Here is an 18,393-nt window from a genome sequence, read left to right on the forward strand (position 1 = left end):
CTCCAAAAGTAAACCCACCCAGATTCCTGGGTGTGCTCCCACTTCCTGGGGGATTACTGCTGACAGTAACAGGAGGTGTTGGAGCTGGCTTTGGAGGTATATTCTCTTTATTGCCATTCTTGGGACAACAGTTGTCTGTTTTGTAATGCCCAACCTGCTTACAGACATGGCAATAGGGCTTTTTCTCTGTTGAAGAAGTGTCTTGGGACCCACCCCCATTCTTGGAGTTTTGGGGCCCTGGGGAAGTCTTTTCTTTATTTTTATCCCCACCCTTATCTTGAGGCTTGGTAGACTCCTTCTTCTGGTTACTGTCCTGATTCTTAGGCCTAATCCTGGTTCTGACCCACTTGTCTGCCTTCTTTCCCAATTCTTGGGGAGAGGTCAGATCAGAGTCCACCAGGTGCTGGTGTAAGAGCTGGTTCTGACAATTACTTAGGATCTGCTCCCTCATAATCAAATTATACAATCCTGTAAAGTCATGTACTTTGCTGCCATGTAGCCAACCCTCCAGAGCCTTAGTTGCACAATCAACAAAATCAGTCCAGTCCTGAGTCTGTGCCTTCTGGGTGTCTCTGAACTTTAACCTGTACTGTTCAGTGGTTAAGCCAAACCCATCTATTAGGAAACTCTTCAGGACTTTGTAATTGTTTGCATCCTCATGTCTAACAGTGAGGAGCTTATCTCTCCCTTTCTCTGAAAAGGAGTACCATAAGATTGCTGCCCACTGTTCCTCAGGAACCTGCTGTACCATGCAGGCTCTCTCAAGAGCAGTTATCCACTTGTGGATGTCATCCCCTTCCTTGTAGGGGGGCACAATCTTTGTCAGGTTTCTACTATCATAGGACCTGGGTTTCTCTTTAGGAATATTGCTGTCACCAGTGGCATCTAAGCCACACATTTTCTGTTCTCTTGCCAAGGCAAGTCTAGCTTGAGCCAGGGCTACCTCCTCCCTCTCTATCTGGAGTCTGACAGCCCTCATTCTTGCCTCATGCTCTTTTTTCTGAGAAGGGGTCATCCCTCTCTGAGATTCTCTCGAGGCACTAGAAATATGAGAGTCCCCTGCTGGAGATCTCACTCTTCTGTTGCCTGGGAGAATGTTATAGGGTCTGGGGAGGTGCTGGCCCTCTCCATTCCCAAGTAGGTTTAAGTTGGCCTGGCTAAGCCTGGCAACTATAACCTGGTTAACCCCTTGATCCTGATTTTCAGGGTCCTCTACATCTGAGTCCTCCTCTTCTTCTACCACTGGGGAAATCTCATTCTCAGGGGGTTGTGCTCCATCTCCTGACTCTAAGGGAACTGCATTCGCCTTTTCTAAGTCATCCTGTTCTAGAATGGCTATCAGGGAAGGACTGGTGGGACTTCTGCCCCTTTTTAACCCTCTTGAGATGCGCAAGGCAACCAAGTCTTTGTGGGTTAATTTGTCATAGCTGGAAGTTGCCTGGGTAAGGTCAACTGTCACAGGAGCAGACCCTGAGGCTTTTCCTGTGTCAGACATGACTGCTAGTGAGGTGTAAGTGGTGCACTTACCTACACTAAGTGTTTTCCTACTGTACCTTGCTAGTGAGTTGTAGTCAGGGTGTGCTAATCCCTTTAATCTACAACTACTAAGTTCAGTAGAACTTAATATGCTAAGCTTTTGATTTATATGTACCTAGAGGTACTTGATGTGATCTTTCAATTTGATAAAAGATTGCAATGGTAAAACAACAGCAAGCTCAAATCCGCACCGCTGCTCACCAATGTGAGAAGTTGGCCTGATAGGTGATGTTTCCACTTCTGGAACCACCTGTTATCAGACCAAACAATCCCTTATGGTGTCTGGTTGTAAGTCAACCTTATTAGACAAGCTATCCTAGGGGTAGCATGGACTAAGCAGCCTAAAAGCTTAACTTAAGAGGTCGTGTTAAGTGAGCTGTTTTACCACATACAATCCTGTAATATCAAATGAAAGGACACCACACAAGTATATATTATAAAAATATACGTATTTATTACTAAAAACAATCCCCAGTATTCTTTATGAATAAAGGGGCACAAGCGTTAAATCAAAAGCACAGTTTAAACATATAAAGTTGCACAATTATGGATGAGGGCGGGGGGCCACTCAAACCATATACTAAACAAGTGGTATAAGAGATACCAATCGAACAGTGGTTAGGCCTAGGGCCTAGGGAATCGCTGGGAGCAGTCGGGACAAGCAATGCTGAAGTCGGGAGAGGCCCACGGCATTCGGGTGCAGTGCGGAAAGCGCACGCATGCACCAATGTTAACCAATGGTGCGTAAAAGTTGTAAAGTTAAAGCTTAAGGACACTTCCGCTGAACCTAGAGGAACAAAACTTAAGACACAGACCCTAGAGATGTGTACCAGTGTGGGAACACCGGCGGAGCAAAGTTACCTCACCCACAGGAAGCGGGTGCACAGGGTCGAAGTTGAGTCGGGTTTCGTCACGCAGGCTCTTGGTGCTTGAGGCTGAAAGGGCTGCAGGCGGGGTGAAAGAGAAGTGTCCGGTGGAGTCCAAGGGTGGACTCAAGTCGAAAAGTACCTGAAAGCAGAGGGGACAGAGTCTGGGTCACTCAGCAGTGACCAGGGTGGAACCAGGACGGAACCAGGCAATGTCGGGCGCAATCAGGTGGTCGTCGAGGAGCTTCTCTCCGCTGTCACGTGGGCTCTGGGGCATCTACGACGTCCAGGAGCAGGTCACGATCTGTCCCACGCAGGCTCTCGCCGTCGGCGCTGTCGGCTTCAATATTGGAGCAAACAACACTTGGCAAAAGCAATCCACGCGGAACCGGGAGATTGCTTCTCACTCGAACCAGGAGGGTCAGAGTGGGGGCTCCTTTTCAGGGGAGCTGGTGCAGATCTGGAGCAACCAGAATCGCAGGTCGAATATCAAGTTTCGTCGGCACAGGGGCCACAAGCCGGCTGGCAAGTGACCGGGCCAACGCGTTGAGCCAAAAGAAGCAGAAGGGCCCCACGCAGCACTCGTCGAGTGTGGAGGGCTGAACTTCGGTGCAAGTGTGGCTCAGGGTTGGGGCTTCTCAAACCCCGGTGTACAGCTTCGAGGGTCACTCGTGGGCTGCACAGTCAGCGTCTCGTGGTCTTTCCAAGATGGCGTGCCCCACGCTTCCGGTCGCCTCCACGGGTCTCAGCTCTGCAGGGACTGTGGATCGGGCTTTTAGAAGGCAGGCAAGCTTGATCTCGTCGATCTCTGTCGCTCGAGTTCCGGCGGGAACTGCGACAAAGCAGACGTCGATGGCTGGATGGTGCCTGTTTGCACAGGGTGGTCACTCCTTGACCACAAGGGAGATTCTTCGGGCTTCTACGTCGAGTAGGATGTCGAAGGGTCCAGAGTTTCATTTCTTATGTTTCATCAGGATCATCTGAAGTGTCTTGGCACTGCTCCCACTCTTATTCGAATCTGGGGGGCTGCATTACCTGCTAGGTCCCCTCCTATGGGTGGGACCCAGGAAGGGGGTGGATACACCCCTTTCCTTTGATCCAGGCCGCCCTGGCACGAGGGCTGGAGTGCCCCAGAACCGGTTTGGCCGGATTATGCAAGGGGCAGCCTTGTGCTCCCCAGGCAGTGTCTGGTTTCTTTCAAACCTCCCCGCTACAATCCACTATCTCCTGTCTGAGGGGGTGTAACACCTCCCTGCGACAGGAAACCCTTTGTCCAGGCCCCATTTGGCTGAGTTTCGGTCAGCTTCAGGGGGTCAGACTCGTGTCTGTGGCAGAGGCATCCATTTTGTGGATCCAAGGTCCTTTTAGAAATTAACCGCATTTAAGCAAAGTAACATGTCTTACCCCTCTAGAGGGGTGGAATGCTATCCCCGTCGCCAGAACTGGCGAGGGGATAGTATTCCAAATCGTATGACACCTTACACGACATGTTTTGATAAAGCCAAACCAAAGTTGCTATATAACCGCGAGGATTATAATGCACTTAAGAGTATATGGTATGGCATTATCCTGAAACAGCTTAGGGAGTTGTTCCCGACGGCTGCAGACAGGCTCAGCTCATGCTAGAGCTCCATCTCACATAAAACCAAGCACTCTGCCTCCAGGATTGATGAGGCCTTCCATAGGAGTGGCTCACAGGTTTATATGTGTCCAGATATAGGTTTAGATATAGGTGTACTATATCTAAGCAAGGGGTGATTACACCACTTTACCCCAGCTGAGTGATCAGCCCGTTGTGTCAATTTAAGAACCAGCCAGGGGTGGCAAAAGATATGCTGCAGCCCCTGGTAGGCCTTGGTGGCTCCTATGCCCTGGGCACCTATAGTGCATTATACAGGGGCTGATAAGGAGTCCATTTCCAATTGTGGTATGTACCTAGGGTACATGGAATCCATTTTACAGAGAGAGCAGATGGCCTGGGGCCCTGATTAGCAGGGAACCAGGTCAACTAAGTCAAAAACCAGCTAAACACAAGGCAAAAAATCTGGGGTAACCATAGTCAGGTAGCCACCTTCCTACAGGGTCCGAGCCGTGTCGCGAGGATGCTCGTATAGGGCTTAAAATCTATGTTTAAGAGGGAGATCGGCCTATAGGCACTGCAGTTAGTGGAGTCCTTCCCGGGTTTCGGGATGACCGTGATCAAGGCTTCTAACATCTCCGCCGGTATAGCGCTGGGCTGGGCAAAGGAATTAAAAAGATCACGTAACAGAGGGGCCACTTGGCTACAAACGGTTTTGCAAAAGGCCGCAGAGTACCCATCTGGGCCAGGTGATTTCCCTAACTGGAGGCAGGAGATGGCAGCGATGACCTCCTCCAGCCCAATAACCTGATCCAAGCTGGCGGCCTGCTCCGGGTTCAGGGACGGAAGTTGTGCCTCCTCCAGGTATTCAAGACTGTGCTGCAAGTCAAGGGAGTCACCGGAATAAAGCGTGGCGTGAAAGTCGCGCAAGGCATCTGCTATGGCGGCATCGTCAGAGATGAGGTCGCCCCCTCGCAAGCGTATAGCTTGAACTCCCTGTCGTTGGCGAACCTCCCGCAGCTTATGATCCAACAACCGGCCGCACCTGTCTCCTCCTGGATAATAGGAGTGCCGAAGGCTTAGGGCCGCATATTCAGCTTTGTCCTGGTCTAAGGCGGCTAGCTGCTTCCGCTCCGTGCACAGTTGGCACCAGGCTCTTGCGGCTCCCGTGCGCTGGTGCATCTGCTCCAGCTCAGCAGCGCGTTTCATAAGCTCGGCTCGTTTTTGGGCCCATTTTTTGTTGATGGTCGAGGAGATCGCAATGAATTCACCTCGCAGCACTGCTTTAAGTACCAGCCACTGTGTCGCTAGGGTCGTGTCCTGGTTAGCATTGGTAGCGAGAAAGTGTGAGATAGCCGTCTTGACGCGGTCTCTGATGGTGTTCTGGTGTAAAAGTGAGTCGCGAAGCCGCCAATGTCGCTGCGGTAACTGCGCGTGGGGGAGGAGGAAAGAAGCCAAGACGGGGGAATGGTCAGACAGCGACGCAGGAAGAATGTCTGCATTGGTAGCTAACGACATCAAAGGAGAGGAGCATAGGAAATAATCGAGTCTGGCGTATGTCTTGTGCGCTCCCGAATAGTAAGTGAAAGCACGGCTCTGAGGGTGGAACCGCCGCCACATGTCTACAAGACCCAGGTCCCGAATCTGCAAGTTGGATCGGGAAAGGGCCCCCACTTGGCTAGTGCGCTGGCAGGAGCGATCAGCGAGGTTGTCGAACACCACATTCAGGTCTCCCCACAGAAGCAAGCGCCGCTCAGAGTTCGCTGTGGCTGCTATGAGTGCGTCGTGCAAGAATTTGTCTTGGCCGTCATTTGGGACATACACTGAGCCAACTATGAGGGACAATCCAGCTACCTGCAATTGGTATGTAAGTAATCGCCCTTTGATCTCAGCCACTTTCTGGATCCCTTTGCCCTGGTAAGACTGGGAAACAAGGATGGCCACTCCTGCAGTTTTAGTTGAGTGTGAGGAGAAGAGCTGTGTGGGAAAGGCCCGAGATTTCATCCTGTGGTGATCTTTGTGTAGTAAGTGAGTCTCCTGCAGTAGGCAAATGTCTGCTGAGGACTGCTTCAGGTAGTTAAGGACGGCCTGGTTCTTAAGAGGGTTGTTCAGACCCCTGACGTTCAGGGTCAGGATCTTAAGCGCTGCATTATATAAACAAGGGAGGTGAGGACCCAGATGGATACCTGGTAGGTAATGCGCATATATGACATGAGGGTAAGGTGGCAGCATGGTCTCTAAGGCAGGAGTAGCGGCAAGGAGCAAAGCTATGTGAACAAGAGAAACCCGCCCAGCAAACAAAAGCAGGGGGAAAGGCAGCCCAAAAAAACAAAAATAGAACGTCCCAAAGACCATCCCCAACGGGGGACAGAAGAAACAGTCCAATAAGCAAAAATAGTCCGACACCCTCGGGTGCCCGGTGAAGTATCATAGATGTCACAATTCCAGACTAAACGACTGCTCCACCCGCCGTCCGCAGGTTACCTAGACAGAGAGTTATGCATTTAATGGATAGGCGGTAATCATTTGGCTGTCAAGTCCTTCTCCACCAGGGCCAAGGCTGCAGCCATTAAGGCCTCTTGCTGGTTCTTAACAATCCCTAACTTAGTCGGTCGCCGCTGGCGGCGCCGCCTGCTCTGGCGCTGCCAGCCCGATGGGGAGGTCTCCGGCTTTGAAGTGGTGCTGTAGGCGTCGTCATCCTCCGGGGGGTCTGCGAGGCCCATAATTCGACAAGCCTCAGTGAAAGAGCGAATCTGGTGGAGCCTCCCGCTGTGCCAAAAAATGAGGCGAAAGGGGTGGCCCCATGAGTAAAGGATTCCTTGCTGTCTCAAATGTTCTGTAACTGGGCGAAACTGGCGTCGTCTCTGCAATGTCATCAAGGCTAAGTCTTGGTATAAGACATTGGGTGAAGGGACCGGGCCTTTGCAAGGATGGCTTATTTAGTCTTAAAATCCTGAACGCAGACCAGGATGTCCGCAGGTGGTGCATTAGGAGCTCGGGGAGGTCCTACTCTGTGCGCCCTGTCTAGAACCAAAGCCGAGTCCTGTGCCTCCCCTAGGATGAAGCGGAAGAGGCCCTGGGCGAACGTGAAGACATCCCGGGTTTCATCTGTGAGCTTGACTCCTCGGATCCAGATGTTATGCCGCCTCGAGTGGTTCTCTAAATCCTCCAGTTGCATCTGTAAGTCGATATTTTGGTCCTGGATCCTAAGCATTTCCTGTTGCAGCGTGGTCTGGTTAGAGACCGTGGCATCATGTCTCTCCTCCAGGGAGGCCACCCTTTCCCCCAGACCGTTCACGTCGCGGCGTAGCTCCTTGGCCTCAGCAGCAAACTCTGTCTTTACCAACTGGATGTCCTCTCTGAGCGTGAGAAATAAAGACTAAAGGAAGGCCTCCGTTATAGGTTTGTCTCCCGATGCTGGGGGATTCCGGCCCATCGCCGCCCCCGCAACCGGCCCCGCCATGTCAGGGTTGGAGAGTGAGCGCCCAAAGATATCTTTAAGGCCCTTCGGCTTAGCGTTCCTAGTTTTGGTCATGCTACCTGTTCCCAGCAGGCGACAGTGTTGCAGGGCTGGAACTCTGGCGTGTGCTCCAAAGAGGCGGATCTTGGGGAAGGACGAGGTGTATCTACTGGTGGGCAGGTCGGAGAAGGAGGCCCCCTCGGTGCTGTTTGGGAGAGTTGCCCAGCACGGTACCAGCCTTCCCAGCACTATGCTACTCCCGGTGCGCGACTGGAGATTCCAGGCCTGTGCTTCTTGCGCCCTCTCCTGTAGTCTAGGCTAGCGTTGGGGGACCAGCCAACGCGCCACCAGGGCAATGAATGCAGGGGCTGCAGCGCTCATCTCATGGGGGGTCATCGGAACGCAGCAAGCGAACCAGGACTCTCAAGGCTAATGGCCTTCAAGTGTTGGGGTCCCTGCTGCACTCCCCTCCGCTGGGCTTATAAGTAGTGGCTTCGACGTGACGGGGGCTTCTGCTGCAGGTCCCGGTGGGGTTGTGTGTCTGCGCCTGCGAGGGACCCAGTAGCGTCGTTGCTCACCCTGCGCCTCTTCCGAGACTGCGCAGGGCCCGGAGCCCACACCAGGCACCTCCCCGGGTTGGGGTGTTTCACTGGGCCCCCGTGTAACTTCTCTGTGGGTCTGCTGCTGGCCGCGGCGCCACCACCGGCTGCCGCCCCCGAGGGCTCCAACTCCACTGCGGCCGGCGGCCGGGTGCGCAAGTCCGCGGGATGGGCCGGATAGTGCCCCGGTGGCTCCCAGGCCCGCCGGCAGACCCCGACAGCTATTCCTTCCCGCGGCGCCCCGCCAGACCAGGCAGGCCCCACAGTCACTCCAGGCAGAACTCGCCCGCCAAGTACTCCAAGTCCCGGAGGGCGCCGCGTCCCAGTCTCCGGATCCGCTCTAAGCCAGGGCAAAGCCGAGTTCAGGCACCGGGAGCCCCCCGCACTCAAGGCCAGCCAGGTGTCGCGTAGTTGTCGGCAGGGCACCGCGGAGGAGGGCCCCGCCCCGGGCCCGGCGCCGCTGCTCCGCCAACGATCGCCTCCAACTCTTCTGTCACAGAGCCGCTGGTCTCCGCTGACGTCTGTGCTATTGGGTGCAGAGCCTCCCACTTGTCGGCGGCCAGGTCCGGCTGAGGCCGCGATAGTAATAGCCAGCCTCGGCGTTCCCGGGTAGGCACCGCCCCTGTTGCTAGGCCTCGGCCGCACCGGTGGAGGCCGCCGCTCGGCTCGATCTTCCACGCCGATTACACAGCTCTCGGCCCGCCACCAGACCGCTCACCGGTGGAGCAGGGCAGACCACGGCTCTGGTTGAGAAATCTACACCGCTCCGCTCTCAAGAAGTGCGAGTCAAGGCTATTATAGCAGACAGCGGGCAGCAGCTCGAGAAGAGACGACTCACTCCGTCGCCATCTTGGCCACGCCCCCCCGAGAAAATATTTAAAGGAGGTGCCTAGAGGAGTAAAGGGCTGGTCAGTGTGAAATGTGAATTGCGGTAGGAAGGACTTTCTGACTCTGAATATATATGACATTGCAATGCTATTAAAGAGTTTTAGACAACTAGGGTTCCCATGTACGTGGCTTTTTTTCATGTTTCACAGAATAGGGCTGTTTGCGATCCCCAAAAATTATTTTCCACGTACAAAACATTTGCATTTTACCACCAACTTGAAGTTGGTGGTAACCCATTCGCAAACAGGAAAGAGTCCCCTGGGGACGAATGTATGCAAAAACGTTTTTTAAATGCAGGCAGGAGTCCCACGGACCACTGGATACTATTAAAAAATAAGAAAACTTTACATTTTTGTTTTAGAAATGCATCCAGTTTTCCTTTAAGGAAAACTGCCTTCATTAAAAAAAACACACTGCTTTATTTAAAAGCAAGCACAGACATGGTTGTCTGCTGTCCCCAGCAGGCCAAAATCCCTGTGTTTTTAATGATTTCCAATGGGTCACAAAGTGCGACCTACTGAATGAATATTAATGAGGTAGGTCAATTGCAACCCCATTTGGAATCGCTAAATATGTCAAAGAAAACTTAGTACATAGGTGTTTGCAGTTATCTAATAGCGAATTGCAAAACTTCGCTATTTGGTAATTGCAAATTTGAAACCTAGGTACATGTGGCCCTAAATATGTTATGTTGTTTTCCTCTGGCAGCAGCACAGACAGTCGGATTAACCTAAATGGATTTTTAGATCTTACTTGACAGTGCAACTGCCACCTGACCTTTTAACCTTGCCGTTCTTTGCTTCCACATAAATATACATCTATTCCCATGACCTTTTAATTATACTGATTCATATTACTATACAACATCCATTTAAAGCTAGACCTATTTGCATTTGCAATGCTTGTTGTTGTCTTACTGCTGCAGTTCTAAGAAGAAGTGATTCTTTACTTCTTACAAACTCACTTTTAGAATAATATTTTGAACATCCAATGTGCTCTTTAACAATAATTGTATGTGTAGAGACCATAGCAGGCATGCCCTACACACAGGGCCTATCTCCTGAAACAAGTGAAGCTTTTATGGAAGATATGCCCTTTGTAACAAAAACATGTAAGAACTGAGCAAAATGTGGTAGCTGTATCTTACTTTGAGGTCAGGAAGAGATACACTAATGAATTAATGCAGCAGGGAACATATTTGGATAATTTACAACTTCTTATCAACAGCATCCACCGTAGTTGTAATATTCAGCCAAAACCACCCATAAACGTAATCTTCCTATTCTGAATATAATTTAAGTAATTGTATCTGCCAATCCTGGAAACTGGGAGATACCTCAGCCAATCCTGGAAAGTATAGAGATGCCGCGGGATCCTATTTACGGCAGTTATTTCTGGGCCCAGGGAAACATGATTAATTTGTGGACATAATTCAGCAGCGCCTGCATGTTGTCTGTATTCCGGGGAGCAGCAACCTGTTGCTGTTGAGAGGGCCTGTAGCGGGCCCCCAATGTGTTGGGGGGAGGTGTATGTGCACTGGGGGGTACCCATGGTACCCCCTACATTTCAGTGCACTAAGTGCCAGGCACCGTGTGGTGCCTGCCACGTAGTGCACTGAAATGCACAACATGCTCTTTTAACATCACGGCGGGTGCTGCTGTCTGCAGCACCCGCCACAATGTTAAAATGCAAAATGCGACCGCCATGGTGGCGGTCGCATCCTAATTTGGTGTGCAGAACCGCTGCATGTATTACGGATGGTACGGTCACAACCACTACGGCAGCAGGACTCCAGTCCGTCCGCCATTGTAATCGACCGCTTAGTGTGGCACTTATTTTTTTATTTAATTCTTTTATATAGTGTTACTCATCCAAGTAAAGGGTGTCAGAGTACTCTACATCACCTACAGAGGTACAACGAATCATACAAGTCTGTAAAACAATGTACAGGAAATGTAACATAAGATAATGAGGGTTATAAGATATAGGAATCACATACCATTCACACTTGTAGACATTATGGGCCTGATTACAATGGCGGTCAAACCACAGCCGCCAGCTTGTCGATTGCGGTCCGCCACCATCTTGAGCTGTGGTCCGATCGACGTATTACTATGCGTGAGTTTAGAGGCAGTAGGCAGAGGGACCGTCCAACATTTTCAGTCGGGCACAAGGAGCCCCTCATTGCATTGGAAACACTTCATAATCCCTTAATGACGGCAGCTCAGCCATCGGGATTAAGATGTTGGTTTCCGATAGCCGTTGGTCTTTCCGACATGGAAAGGCTGTTGGAAAGCGATATTGGGGGCCCCTAGCAGGGCCCCCAGCCCTCTTAGCCCTCAGCAATGGGGCCTGGGGGGCACCTATTGCGCCCCCTAAATATCCCTGCACCATGTGGCAGTCAATGGGAGGTCTTCACAACAAGGATCTTTAGAGGGAAAAACAAACCAGGCCGCCCTCCACTCATCAATCATCAATACAATAAAGGCCTGGCTGTTACAGAGAGTAAATAATCTTTATTCTCAGGACAGGCTTCTGACGTGGGAATATCTACCTCCAGCCAATCTCTGGCAATATGTCCAGCTTAATCCTATCCCAGAACCCCAAATTCAAATGTCTTAAAAAATGAACTGCAGTCAGTCAATCTGCAAACATATAGCCTGTGGGGTATGATATATGTTTGCGGATTGACTGACTGCAGTTAATTTTTTAAGACATTTGAATTGGGGGTTCTAGGATAGGATTAAACTGGACATATTGCCAGAGATTGCTGGAGGCAGATATTCCCACGTCAGAAGCCTGTTCTGCGAATAAAGATTATTTACTATCTGTAACAGCCAGGCCTTTATTGTATGGATAGTCAATGGGAGGTGCCTGCCACACGGTGCAGGAATGTTTGAAAAGATCCATATTACAATTGAAGCTCGTGCTACAGGACTTTTCCGCCCACCGCACAAGCTTCCATTGAAAAATTGAGGTTTTGGACTGCCCTAGGCGGTCAAATCCAAATTGGGATGTCAAAACCGTCGACCTGTGGGCCGGCGGTTCCTTCCCCGTGCCTGCCGACATCGTAATAAGACCCGATATGTTAAGAGTCAATCGGGAGAAACATGAGTCATGATATAAAACACCGTCATTGGGTTTGTCTGTACTAACACAACTTTATCACCTTCTTTGCAATCTTAGAATAACAACAGGTAAACAAAAACACAATAAGGATCTGAACCTATTTGCAGTTTGCATGGAGCTCCTTTTTGCCGGTAAATAGATCACTGTGCTATGTTGAAAGGCTTGTAACTTATGAACTGGAAGTATTAAAATGATCTCAATGTCAAAGTCAGCAGCCCACTTACCTACCTAAATAAAATTGAAATATGTGATCTCCGTGTTGCACAATGTGCTTTGCAACAGGTACATTGACCCTTTGACCCTACATTATGAGTCAAAACTATGACTGAAAAAACACAGAACTCTCCCAGAACTGTGTTAACCACTAGAGTTATCATACTGCTAATATAATCTCAACAAAATTGTTAGGCACAACATGATCCCTGCCCTGTAATTTAAAAATCCAGCCTCTGAGTGACCAATTAAGAAATATAGATCATATTTACTGTCGCATATTTCCTTGTTGGCAATTTCTTTGTAGCAGATTTTTTGTAAAATAAATGTTAAAAGTTGACTGTCAGACTCTACTTGTTTAAGCTCTGCCCCACGTGACTCCATACACTTTCCTCTGCCACACCTCAACCCCAATTTGTAGATAAGAAATATCATTTTTGAAAATATTGAAGTCATTAATATCGTTTGCAAAAATATAGTTGTTTAAAATATCGATGTTTTAATTAGTGTTATGTATTTTAGTATGTATTTAAAAAAAAAATTGTATAAGTATTGCTTTTGTTTTTTAATATATGTGTTACATTTTTAGTAGTTATAAACTTTATTTTAATTACATTTTGCTTTTTTTAGTTCTGTAGTGGGTTGTGGGTTTATACGGGAATAGGGTGGGAAGTAATATAATAATAAATAAAATATTATTTTGTATTTATTAGTATTTATTTAATTTAGTGTTAATTGTGGTAATTAATTTATTATTAGTTAATTGTTTGTTAATTATTATTACTTAATTAATAATTATGTCATTTTGTTAGGAGCCAGATGTGGGTTTATAGGGGAATAAGGTGGGAAATAATTTAATCATAATACATTTATTAATATTTTGTATTTATTCATATTTATTTAATTTACATTTTAAAGCGTTAATTGTGGGTAATAATTTATTAATTACTTATTAATTGCTTGTTAATTACTATTAATTAATTAATGTATGTTAATTGTGTTAATTATTTAGGAGAAGATGATCGGGTTTGTAGGGGAATAGGGTGTGAAGTAATTTATTTATAATTAATTAATGATTATTTGTAATTATTACTAATTAATTATTTAAAATTTAAATATAGCAATTGTGTAATTAATTTTAGATGTGAGTTGTGGGGTTTATAGTGATAAAGGGTGGGAAGTAAAATCTTTTAATTATTAAGTTTTGGGTTTCCGTGTTATAGGGGTAACTTTTGGGGGGTAAATTAATTTTTATCTGTTTTAATTTATTTTTTAATAAATTATATTTCTTTAATTGATAATTAATTATGTTAATTATGGAGGTACATATTTTTTTTATTTAGATGTGTGTTGTGTTGTGAATTGTGTTGTGTTATAGGGTAGGAAATAATAAAGATTACATTTATGTAATAATTAATGTTTTTGATTATAAATAATTTATATTAAAATAGTTTTTTGTAAATTTTTTACAATTAAAAACATATATTTATAGGTATTTGTTAGGTATTTGTTAGATATTTTTAACATTATAATACGTTCTTATCTTTTGTAAATTTTTAATATTTTCATATATGTTTAAAAATATATATATTTATTGTTGTAGTTGATGTTTTTGTTTGTTTTTCATTTTTGACTGACTCCAATGGGAATATTAGTTTTTACCCCTCTGCTATCCAACACTTTCCCTACTATTGCACTCACTGGAGTGGAAACAGTAATTTTTACTCCTCCCCTATCTAAAACTTTCCGTACTGTTGCACTCACTGGAGTGGGAATAGTAATTTTTACCCCTCCCCTATCCAACACTTTCACTACTGTTGCACTCACTGGAGTGGGAATAGTAATGAGGGTGTCAAGGCACTAGGCCAGTTCCAGCACTTATCTCTACCACACAGTTTTTGGACCGACTGGTGCCTTATATAATTGAAGGGTTGGAACAGCAGTATGTTGCAATCTTAGACATTGGTAAATGGTGGTTTGTCTCTGGATTTTAGGCATGTGCTGCTTTCGGATAAAATTGTATCCACATGTATTGACGTTTCTAAAATACAACACAGCACAGTAGGGTAACACAAAGTAAAATAACCTCACACAAAAACATAAAAGTTCACAACTTAACAACTCCAGTACAACAATACAAGCCACCATTGCAACACAAATACACAACACAAAAACAGCCCACATTGCACTAGATACGCACACACAAAAATTCAACACATTACATCACCATACCAACACAGCAAGATAACCTAAAACATACCACATAATAGTGACACAACAAAGCAGAACAAAAGCAGTGTAACACCCAAAATAACACAACACACAAACATAACAACACAATAGAACAAACACCACAACAAATACAATAACACAAAACAACACAATAACATACCAGCATTCTTTTGACACGTACAACAATGTGTCACAATGCAACATAACACAATAAAACTGAGAAAAAACACAACAATCCCCCACAATAACACCGCACCGAAACATCAGAACAAAAAAACACAAAAGCACCCAAACCAGCCCATTTATTACTGTTTTATTTGTTTTTTTAGTGTTTAGGTATTATTCTCGTGTTGTTGTCTTGTGTTGATATGCAGTGTTGTATTATGTATTCTATTGCTGCGTTGTGTTGTTTTTTCATACGGCTGTTGGTTTGTTTACTTTATTGTATGAATGTGTTGCATATTTTTTGTTTTATTGTTTTGTTGCATTGTTGTGCTATTTCAATGTTATAGTAACATGGATTGCAGTGTTATGGCAATGCTGTACCTCAACTGCAATCTTTCTTCTTAAATATCCACAAATATTCCTGTTATATAGTATCACCTCCACAAATCTATTTTCATAATACAGTGGTCAAATGTGTGTGTCATATTAACACCCACTATAGAAAAGCAATTTATCATTCACAAATATTCCTAATTATTTCTAAATATCGCCTAGTGGATTTTTTTTTACGTACGATTATATGAACGATATAATACAGTGGATACACGTGAATTCTCCATCATTTAGCGTTCGAAGCCATGCTGAAGAGAACTCCAGAGCTACACGAACACGTCTAACATGATATAACATAACTTTGCCGGCCGGCCATAAACATAAAACTTACATAAAAATCAATATGACTAAAGCAACGACAAAACCATCAGGTAAAGCAGGGGAGGGAGTTAGTAGCAATACAAAAATTGCATGGTTTAACTGTTTATCGACTCGTTTCATTCAGGTACTCTTTCGTATGAGATAATGTTAATATGGAACACATAATAATACCTCATGTATACCTCAAATGTCACAAAACACTTATCTTCAGAAAACGGATTCGGAAATAATCCGTTGATGTGCTAAAAACCCAGTCACATCTCTTTCACTTTCACTCTCACGCGGGATAAAATGTGCGTGTCATCCTGTAACTAACACAACCCGTAGCCGTGTGCTACTCAGGCATTTCTCAAACGTGGTTATAGTAAATCAGCTTAAAACGTCTGATTTTAAAAACCGTTGACAGGCTTACCTCAAACTCTCGAGCTCAGCTGCGTGCACGTTTGCTCGCGACAGAGTGCCGCGGCTGGCTCCCTGGCAGCAGCCAGGCCATGCTAGGGTGAGTCAGGCTTGTTTTCCTTGATTTAATTGGTTGCTGCGCATAAAATTCCCCTTTCAGTTTAACTCTCCCCTCGCCGCATTGCAGCCGTTTATTTCCTTCCCTTTGAATTACGACATTACTCTTGAGTCAGGCTCTTTTTAGGAGAGCTCATTGCACCTCCTATAAATACTGCTGAATCCGGCGCAGTGGCTGTGGCCATAATGACTACCCGGGGACAGTCTGATGCCCGGGGTGACGGTCTGCGCTCAAGCGGGTGGGCCATGCTGTGGCGAGCGGTGGAGAACGGGCCGGACCGCTCGCGTGGATCTGGCACGTACACTGGTTCCTGGACCAGTTGCCCTGGAGCTCATAGCTGACATGTTCTAAAATTCCTTATGTGTGACATTGCCATGATTTTAGGGCGCTTATGAGTGACATTAAATGACTAAATTTGTGACACTTAACAGTGAAAAATTCTTGCAAGTAAAAGCACACACACTTTGTAAACATTAAGGATGAACTCTAAGGTAGGATGTTAATTCAAGGCGGAGAAAGGTAGTCCTTTAATCTTTCTGTTTTCATTGTGCATTTCAATTTTGTTTACATATCATAAAAAAACAGAAGCTTTTGTTGCAAGCCTGTCAACTTTGCTGTGTGTCCCACACACATTTATTCTCTGTGGAATTGTGTATCTGAAATATAAAGAGAAACGTGCCTCTGGTTATCAGTGCTACTAACTGGAAGGGCGAGCTAGTAGGTTAATGTACATACTGCAGAGAATGGTCAAGCTAACTTCAGTGCAGAGAGAGAGTGTCTGTGACTTACCTGACTAGACTTGCAGTCCAGAACTGCCTGGGGAGTGTGTGTGCCAAGCTGAGCACTTGTCTAGATAGTGTCTTTGTTGGACTTGGCCCTTTTCCCCGAAATTTTTCGCTTTTCACCCCCCCTATTTGAGGATGTCTCCCCCATGATAGAGAAATGTCTAGGCCATGTGTGGTGTGAGATGCCATGGTAAATGTGATGCAATGGTGTGCGCACCTGTAATTCCCCCATTGTAAGAATGCACCTTGGTGAAATGTCGCTTTTAAAATGGATGCCATGGCTGTGTGTGGTGCCACCTGACTGTGGTGGGTTAGCAGTCTATTTGTCGGTTCCCAGCCATCCCAGCTTTTGGAAGGAAACCTGGCACCCAGGGTTCTCTACTCCTCCCTGTAGACTAGTTAGAACCAGTTTCCCCAGACACTTCTAGAAGCTTCTGTCACTGTCTGGTAGGTGGGGTGAGGGGAGTATAAGTAGGGGGGCTGTGCCACCATGTGCTCAGTCAGAGTGTGGACTTGAGAGAGAGGGGACCTGCTGCCAGGAGGTACCGCCACATGGGCCTGTGTGCTGTGCCCAATTGTAACCCCTCTGCTGTCCACAGGGCTAGTGAGAGCCCCACTGCCGGAGTCAAGGCTGCTGTATCAGGAGGAGTGCCATGCTACAGAGGAGGATGGTTTCTAGGACCTACCGCCCTGATGAGTGACCACTGACTGCTGACCTTGCCCAGTAGTGCCTACTGCTCTCCTGCCTAGCGCCTTGTGAGCGCTACAACTGTGCCTGCTGCTCTGCTGCCTAGCGCCTGAGAAAGGAGCGCTATAATCAAAGTGCCAGTGAAGAAGAGCGCTATCTCCTGTCCCCATCTTGCCTGCTGACTATTGCTTGGTGAGTGCAGCGCTCTATTCCCAGCACCAGAAGTGAGGAGTTGATGCCAGCAGTGCTGTGCTGCTGAGGCGCTACTTTATGGCGTGGGGTCTAAGCGCTACAACTTTATTCCAGCCGTAACAGTACCCAGAAGGGGGTGAGGAGCTTGGGCGCTGAGTTATTGTGTGGGGACCTGGACTGTACTGCAGCGCTGTGCTGCTTGGGAGCGCTGTGTATTTGAAAATATCGCGGGAGCCTACCCCGCAGTTTGCAGCCTTTCGCGGGTGCCCACCCCGCGTGATTGCCGCCCGTTTCCAATATTTAAATTACTGCGGTAGCCTACACCGCGTTGTCACCGCTAGCGGGTGCTACCCCGCACTTACAACTCGCCAGGAGTCACTGCCGCCGCCCAGTACATGTAATCTAGCACTGTGTCCCTTAAGAGCGCTAACTGCCGAGGATCACCGCGGCGGCCCCCTGTGCTGTGTCTGTTATCACCGCCGTGACCTCGGGGTCGCTGACGAAAGAAGTGCGGCATCGCCTGACCTGCTGTGTGCCCCGGGCCGGCCCCAAAAGAGATTGTGCCATCTGCACTGCACCGCCGCGGCCCCCGAAGCCTGGAGAGGGATGCCGCGGTATTGCTGGAAGTCGCGCTGGGCTGGGGGAAGCCAGAGAGAGCGGTGTCACATGACTGGGGTGCCGGCCGCGTCATCGGCCATGCCCCGTCTGAGCCACACAGCCATTGGTGGAGGTGGCCGCGCCCCCAGCGAGTCGCGCTGGGATTGGCGGTTGCGGGCGCGCTCCTCGAGGACCGTGCCCTGATTGGCCCTGAGGCCCAGAAGGAACCAGGA

The 18,393-nt window shown here is 47.5% G+C and overlaps 1 protein-coding gene across 5 annotated transcripts in view; it reads right to left on the bottom strand.

Annotated features, from left to right (window-relative positions):
• The window catches only part of LOC144797752 (receptor-interacting serine/threonine-protein kinase 2-like), a 405,518-nt gene extending 389,469 nt beyond the window's left edge, over positions 1-16,049 (bottom strand). For 2 of the 5 annotated variants that reach the window (XM_078668512.1, XM_078668508.1), the window contains exon 1: positions 15,794-16,044. The gene's annotated coding sequence lies outside the window, so the exon portion shown is untranslated. Of the gene's footprint in view, positions 1-15,552; positions 15,711-15,793 lie in introns of those variants that run through there. The other 3 variants (XM_078668511.1, XM_078668509.1, XM_078668510.1) reach the window with 3 other exon arrangements.
• Between the last annotated feature and the right edge of the window lie 2,344 nt (positions 16,050-18,393).

This window comes from Lissotriton helveticus, chromosome 12 (genome assembly GCF_964261635.1).
Source record: "Lissotriton helveticus chromosome 12, aLisHel1.1, whole genome shotgun sequence".
Classification (NCBI taxonomy): domain Eukaryota; kingdom Metazoa; phylum Chordata; class Amphibia; order Caudata; family Salamandridae; genus Lissotriton; species Lissotriton helveticus.